This window comes from Plecotus auritus (assembly GCF_963455305.1).
Source record: "Plecotus auritus genome assembly, chromosome: 1".
Classification (NCBI taxonomy): Eukaryota; Metazoa; Chordata; class Mammalia; order Chiroptera; family Vespertilionidae; genus Plecotus; species Plecotus auritus.
This window is the reverse complement of record NC_137770.1, coordinates 222,810,615-222,817,066: the sequence shown is the minus strand read 5'-3', so window position 1 is coordinate 222,817,066 and position 6,452 is coordinate 222,810,615.

The window sequence follows — 6,452 nt, the reverse complement described above, 5'->3', positions numbered from 1 at the left end:
ATCCTAGCTCTCTTGGAAGAAACTCTGTGTTAGCATTCAGGAGGAGGAAGATATCCCTTTCCACATGCAACCAGAGGGGGATGTGCCGGAAGTTGAGTGTGACTGTGACCCAGGGGGGAAATGTTCCATCACAGGGCATGGTGGGGGGGGGAGCTGGGGTCATGCTGTTCGTTCTGGTTGGCTGAACAAGCAACCTGCCCTCAGTGCAGAGTGACTGGTGAGGATAAACCTTTATTTCCCCTGATATAGTCTGATCTGGAGCGAGAAGTGTTGCAATTGTGTTTTGACTTGTCTGGTTTTTAATGACAAGGGGGATGAATGTAGGTTTGGGGTGGGAGTGAGGGACAGACTCTGAGTGAAAGTACTCAGATTGCTGGTTTTAAGAGAAAAAAATGTGTTTGCTTATATAATACCTTGTTCTTATGTCTACTGATAAAACATGCTAATACTCAATTACATTTATTGATGAATACCAATTAAATAAAATATTGTGATTTACTTTTAGAAATGCCCTACAAATACTTAATCTTTTTTTATGATAATGTGATATAATAATCTATATTTTCCAAATTTTAAAATTATAGTATATTTGTTAATAATTTTATTAAAATCTTATAAACTTGTAATGGCAATAATTTGTATTTTCTAATATTTTCTCCCAACCATTCTCAACATAGAGTTATAGTTTTTTAAATATATTTTTATTGTTGATAGTTTTACAGATATTTCCTATTTCAACATTGAATTATAGTTTTATATAATTTCAATTAGTGTGTATATACTATTTTGTGTATATATTTTTTCATTTAACATTATTTTCTGAACAAATTTCCATGTTTCTCGTGGTGCTATTGATTTTATGGCTAAATATTCCATTGTATGAATGGATGCTATAAATATCCATATGCTTTTTGCCTTTATATAATTTCTTTGGGGTATTTTCACAAGGTGTTTATACCTTGATCAGTAAGTATGAATATTTTATAATTCTTATAAAAGTTATTAAATACTTAGCAACTTGACATTAATTTAGTCCCTCTCAGTTCTTAAACATTTCTAAAATAATAATCTCCTTTAAAGCTAGCTTTGGTTGATAATAACTTACTAGCACAATGTAAAGATTAGAAATAATTCTTACAGGGGGAAAAGGCTAAATCACTTTATTGACCATCTGGGGGCAGTTTGCATCTGTTCAGGCACTGTGCATGAATTTAGTTAGTAAATGGCAAATCTAGGTTAAACTCTGGCAGTTTCGCTCCAGAGTTTATGTACTAAACCACCATGCTGTCCTGCTATACCTAACTCGATTCCTAAAAAATTCTCTGAGGTATATGCACTCCACCCCATGTTTCACAGGAACTGAGACTGAGCAGGGATAAATCAAGAACTCAAACTGACTCACAAATGGAGTCAGTGTAAGAAGATACTTTGTTCCTCTACTTTCTCATTTTGCTTAAAATGTATGTATAGCTCTTCAATCTCTATTGATAATAAAAACTATTTTTGATTACTCTTAGCCCAATGATGAGGAAAAACAATAGCTCAAGAATAATAATTAATATAAACCATCACCCACCTACCCTGTAAAGAGAAAACAGAGAACAATAGCAGGAACAGTGGGGAGCTGCAAAATTCATGCCTCATTTCAAGGAGCTGATCACCCCAGCTAAGTGTTGCCATGAGGGACAGACAGACAGCAGGCTCAACATGGTCAGGTGTATCAGTTAGCTATTGCTACATAACAAACCACCCCAAAACTCAGTGGCTTAAAGCAATAAGCATTAACTGCTGTCCACAATCTGTGGATCAGGTGGGTGGTTCTACTAGACGTGACTGGATTCACTCATGCATGCATGTCCTCGGTCAGCTGGTGGGTGAGTTGTGGATTAGCTCCGCTAATCTTTCACAGGCCTGGGGCTTTGGGCTTGTCTTTGTCTGATACGATCTCTCCCTCCAGCAGGCTAACCCATGCTTGTTCACATGGGGTTCTGGCAGGTTTCCAAGAAAGAAAGAAAAGTGTACAAGGCCTCTAAGCTACAGGATCAGAACCAGCACTCTGTCATTTCTGTCACATTCTATTGGCCCAGGCAAGTCAAAAGGCCAACCCAGAGATAAAAGGTGGGGACATGGACTCCAACCCTTTATGGAAAGAACTGTAGAGTAACATTGCAAAGTGTGTGGGCAAAGGGAAGGGTGAGGAATTGAGGCCATTTTTGCAATCAGTCTACCATATCAGGTCTTCCAAGTTTTCAGGAAAAGCAGAAATTCAGATCTTTATGTGAAATTTCCTGAGTTTTAAGTATTGCCAACTAATTTTACAAACTTTTAAGGCAGTGGTAGGCCAATACTCTGTGGGCCAAACAAATTATGTCTGAGCTGGATGTGGTCTGTGGGCCATCCGTCTGCAGCCTCTGGGTAAATAATTTGTTCACGTTTTCACAGTAATTGGCCGAAAAGGAGATTTGAACTTAGGGCTGTCTGGTCTCTGGGTCCATATTCATTCAACAAATATTTGCATGCCTTCCAAGTACAAGGCCTTGGCAAACAATGATAAATAAAGCACAATTCCTCCCTTCAAGGAGTTTCTGGTCGTAAATGGGAGAAGATACATAAACAGTTAATTCATGTGATTAAACACTACAGGTGCTTCCTTCCTGTGAAGGGAACTTGATTAATATAACTCTAGGTCTCTCTCTCTCTCTCTCTCTCTCTCTCTCTCTCTCTCTCTCTCTCTCTCTCTCTCTCTCTCCTTTTGTATGTTCCATACCCTGCAGGCGCACTGCCTCATCTCGTTTGTAAGTCTATGGAAAACAACTAGGTATGTTTACCTCACTTCTCTGTATTTTGGGGGCTGGACCTGGCCAGAGTGTTCGCCCCTGATCCTTCATGCTAAAAGTCCTCCTAGAACTCTGGCTGATGTGGCTCAATTGGTTGGGTATTCTCCCGTGCACAGAAGGGTTGCCGGTTCAATTCCCAGCCAGGGCACATGCCGGGTTGCAGACTCAATCCCTGTTGGGGGGCATGCAGGAGTCAGTGATTGATGTTACACTCTCACATTGATGTTTCTCTCTCTCCCCCTCCTTTCCTCTCTCTTTGAAAATCAATAAAAATATATTTTTAAATTCTTTATTGATTAAGGTATTGCATATGTGTAATATGTGTAATACCTTAATCAATACATAAATATTTAAAAATATTTTTTTAAAAAATAGAATAAAAGTCCTCTCAGAGCAGGTTCCTCAGCCCCGGCCTCTCTCCGTCCCCGGCTCCTGGTGAGCACTGCTGAGAATGGGTGGGGAATCCACCTAATTCTGGGTTCAGGAAGCAAGCTCTCACACCAAGCTGTGGCTTCCTACTAGTTTTATCAGTAACAAAGGTGACATCGTGGCCTCCCGCTTCCCCTTCTATTTTATTTCTTAACTTGTTTAGGACCCAGATAGTGAAGAAGAATGTTATTTGTTGGGGGACAGCCTCAGAGGCCTCGGTGGTGTTGTGATGATAATTCGAGTGCATGCATATATCTTCCACAGGTAGACCCATATGTAGGCCTACACACATGAACCGCTGTGAGGGCTCTGACAGCTGTACCTTCAGCAGGCTGCCTCCCAGAGCTCAACCTTGACTTCGAGTTGTACCTAAGGGGGCATGTAAGTCTCCTATGCAAGCCAAGGAAACAGAAATGTTCTTAACTCACATAAAAGCTGGCATTGACAACGTGGAGCAGCGCCTCCTCTCACATTACAGAATTACCTGTTACACTGTGGCGCAGACTTTTCCTTTTAGGCGGCTCCCTAAGGACCATCTGCCCCGGGCCCACTCTTGTTTCTGTTCCCAGGTTGCCGCACCTGTACTTTCATGAGCGGAGGGCCCATGTTTCTCAGGAGAAAATGGTTTGATTTCAAAGGACTCTTGGGGCTGCCTTCTGGGTCTCAGAACGTCGTGAGTTTATTCACCAAAAGAGTCCTGAGCCCCCGCCATCTGGTGGGCGCTGCGCTTGGCGCTGGGGGTCATGGCACAGGAAGCTACGAGGTCCCTGCCCTTGGGGAGCTGCCATCGAGGAGGGAAATGTGAAGCCGAGAGAGGGCAGCGAGTGCCCTCATCACGCTGGGCCCAGGCCCGAGGAAGGCGCTAGATCCTGGGGTTCCCAGGAGGAGGCTGCGAAAGAAAACGCAGCCCGGGACCCTCTCCTTTCTTCTGACAAGGCTCTTATTTCACAGTGTTTCCTCCTTCCTGGGAGCGCTCCGATCTGCGGTGCTGTGCAGACAGCTTGCGGGGAACCGGCCAACGCTTCACGTATTTTCCATCTGTGGAGCGTGAGTGGCAGCTGGTCAGGCTGCACAGGTTGGGGTCCCATCGCCCTTGCCAGCCGCAGCCAGGAGCCCACCCACGTGCTCACCCGCGTGCGCTCCTCGGTTCTCTCTGATGTTCTTCCTCCTCTTCCTCCTCGGGGGCTGCAGCCAAGAGGAGTAGGAATTTCGCCCAGTGGAAGGAATTTTCTTTCTCTCGAGCAGCGTGGCAAGATGCGCTGGAGAGCAAAGCCACATCAAAGGAGGAGGCTGCTGTCACCGTTCGGTATCTGCAGCGCGTGAGCCCGTGGGAGCCTGGGTTTCCACGAGGCGCCTGCAGCCGGCTTGGGGACGGTTCATAGTTTCCATTCGCGAAGGCAGCTGGGACCATGGTACAGTATATGTGTAATACTCCCCATGACACAACATGACCCGTGTCACTCATGTTGACAAATTAATTCTGGGCCCAAATAATGTGGGTCGAATCTAGACCCAGGGCCAGTGTCTGGGGAAGGGAAAGCCATGGTCAGAGGGCCTCCGTTTAAAACCCTGCGTGATGGTGGGCAAGTTATGAAACTTCCTACATATCAGTTTTCTGTCTGTAAAAGAAGAATAATGTGTTATGGGATGAGAGAGCAGCAGGACACACTTCCTAAAGTAATTAAGTTGAAGCGAGGTAATGCCCACAGCCCATGGGCGGGCATAGGAGACTCAGTAAGAAGTTCTCACCTGTCATTTCTGGGGCATCCTCAGCCTTGCTGGTGCCGGTGATGTGAGAGGGGTGGGAAGAAGCCCCCCGGGCCTACAGCGGGCTGCCCACGGTGCCCAGGGTGCTGGGATGTGTCCCCCGCAGTGAAGAAGGTCTTAGTGAATCGAGGGGAGGCCTAAGGGAAGCAGGGCACCGAGCTGCTGGGGTGACTTCTTGTCCTGGAGGTGCAGGTGCAGGTGCAGGCAGGGCTGTTATGGCCCCCACACACCTGGAGGAAGCAGGAGAACCCGGGAGGCATTCCCCTGCTTTTTGAAGGTTTACGTCATGTCACCAGTTTTACCAAAGACCTACATCAGGACCTGTTTTAGCTGCCCGAAAGAAATCCGAATTTTTAATTTTACAAAAAGAAAGGCAAAAGGCGGAAACAGCGGTCAGCATTTGTTTGGCAGCAGTTCTTACAGAGGCAGCAGCACCGAGCAGGCAGCGGCAGTGGCCCGGCCAAGCTCCTTCCCACTCGCATCTCAGCCATCTCAGCGCCCGTGCTTTATTTACTTTATTTACTTCCCTCAGCAAGCTGTGTCCTAAGGCAAATGCTTCCTCGCCTTAGCCATTTCATTTAGGGAAGGTTTCATAGGCACGCTCTGCTTTCAGTAACAGGGGACACCTGTATTTCAAAGTTTTAGGCCAAAACCACCAACAGGAAGGAGATCCCCAGAGGCCTCTTGAGGGGAAGGCTCCAAGGTCAAGTTGTTGGAGATGGTGACAGGGAGAGAAGACCAAAAGCAAGAGTGGGAATAGAGGAGGTTTACCCAAATCCTCTCCCTCTGCTCATTCTCCTCTTAGTCTCGCCTCCTTGAAACTGGGCAGGAGACCACCTGGTGGGGATGGGCTGTTTTAGGAAGGTGAGCACAGCGCACGCCTGACTCCTCATTCAGACCTGAATCTCCTTGGGGAGAAAACCTTCTCTCGGGAGGCGAGGGGCCCAAGAGTGCAGGGAAGTGCTTGCTGGAGCTTCTGCTCTTACAAAAGGATGAGGAGCAACTGAAGACTTGTACGCATGCATATAAGCATAACCAATGGACGCAAGACACTGGGGGTGGGGGCGTGAGGGCATGTGCCAGGGGGTAGGGGAGGCCAGGGGGAAGTCAATGGGGGAAAAAAGGAGACATATGTACTACTATTTGTAATACTTTAAACAAAAAAAAAGGATGCGGAGTTTCTCACAGGCTGAAGGCCATCCTGCTGGGGGTTGGGGGGCTGCTTTTAGCACCTCAGGGTGCTTGGCGAGGACAGAGGCAGCTGTGCTTGAGAGAATGGAACACCTCCTCACACTGATTCAGCCTGATTTTCACTGTTGGACTCTCTAATAGAAGCCCTGAATGTGGGTTGCCATGGTGATGCTGCTTTTAACAGTTAGGGAATTAGGGATAAATGGCTTTCCCCAGGCCCTGCAGCTT